The sequence below is a fragment of the Plasmopara halstedii genome (assembly GCF_900000015.1).
Source record: "Plasmopara halstedii genome assembly, contig: Scaffold_2439, whole genome shotgun sequence".
Taxonomy (NCBI): domain Eukaryota; phylum Oomycota; class Peronosporomycetes; order Peronosporales; family Peronosporaceae; genus Plasmopara; species Plasmopara halstedii.
The window spans coordinates 35,934-37,531 of NW_020189346.1; positions in this window are offsets into that span (position 1 = coordinate 35,934).

Here is a 1,598-nt window from a genome sequence, read left to right on the forward strand (position 1 = left end):
CCTGAATGAAGCTGTCTTGGACGGCATCAAGAGAGTGCTGAACGCACGGAGTAGATCGTCGATCCTATGTCCCTTAGATCCGTATTATCCTTTAGTAAAGAAATTTCAAGACGTCGATTTCAAAGACCCGCCTTCGGTTCTACCTCCGGACCGAGCTGTGCGTGATGAGATTGACTTGGTTCCGGAAACCAAATACTGCATAACACGCCAATGACCCCTGCCCAAGGAGCAGTGCGACGTCATTGACGCATTTTTTTCGTGCGAAGCACGACGCAGGGATGGTGCGTGGGAGCAAGTCTTCCCACTCGACGCCCACGTTTTGTGTTCGGAAGCCGAGCGGCAAGTGTCGTATCGTTCGTGCTTATAATAAGCTCAACACTGCCACCATTCCGGCACAAACGCCAATTCTTACAAAGGATGCTCTTCAGAACAACACGGTGGGATGTACGAAGTACAGTGCACTCGATTTGATAGATGGATACTACCAATTTCTCATGAGAGCGAGTGACATTCTGCTGACAGCGGTAAGCACTCCGAGCGGTATGCTCTGGGGGTGGCAAGGGCAAGGGCCTTGTGATGCAGTTGGTCAGGCCCCACAGGGCGTATGCACATACACACTTTGAAGGCATTTTCGTTCACAGTTGTGCGGAGCGCGGGAGGATGTATGAGGAGAACCATATCGTCCATCTAAGAGCGGTGCTCGAGTGCATGCGCACTAACAAACTGTACGCCGATGCAAACAAGTGCATCTTTGGCGCAGAAGATATTCCCTTTTAGGGTGCTTCATTGGGAAGCATGGCCTTCGAGCGGATTCCGCTAAGGTCAAGGACAATATAGACTAGCCGGTTTCAAAGAACCAGACGGACTTGCGTAACTGGCTTAGTTTCACCAATTACTTGCACGAGTACAGCGCAAACTACGCAGAAATGGCCCGGTCATTATCAAATCTTCTTAAAAAGGACGCGGAATGGTGTTAGAATACCGAACATCAGGAGGCTTTTGACCCCGTCAAAAGCCTCCTGCATGAACTAATACTGGCACTGCCGAACCCTGATCGTCCTTTCAGCGTCGTCTGTGACGCTTCGGACTTTGTTATCGGCTGTGTACTGCTGCAAGCAGACGCCGAGGGGCGAGATCGGGTGATCGCGGTCGAATCTCGACAGCTTAAAGCTTCGGAGAAGTACTGTCCAGTTCATGACAAGGACTCACTTGCATTGAAGTATGCACTTGTCAAGTTTAGGGTCCACCTGCTCGGCTCCAAGCCGTTTCTGATCTACACAGATCATGCGTCATTACGCACTGCGACTCAGTCGCCGCAACTCTTGCAGAGGATGGCTAAATAGATATTCTTCATTGCGGAATATGATTTCGAGGTGAAGTATAAGTCGGGTAAGCAGAATGATTGGCTGACGTGTTGTCACGCAGACCAGACTATGAGCTTGCTAACGTTACAATTGTAACGTCGTCTGTGACAGATTTGATTCGCACTGCATATGCGGGTGATGGGATGTGTGTAGCGTTGCTACAGGCTCCAGAGAGCAAGGAATTTGGAAACTCGGACAAGAAATTGTCACAAAGACTGCGTGCACGATTGCACC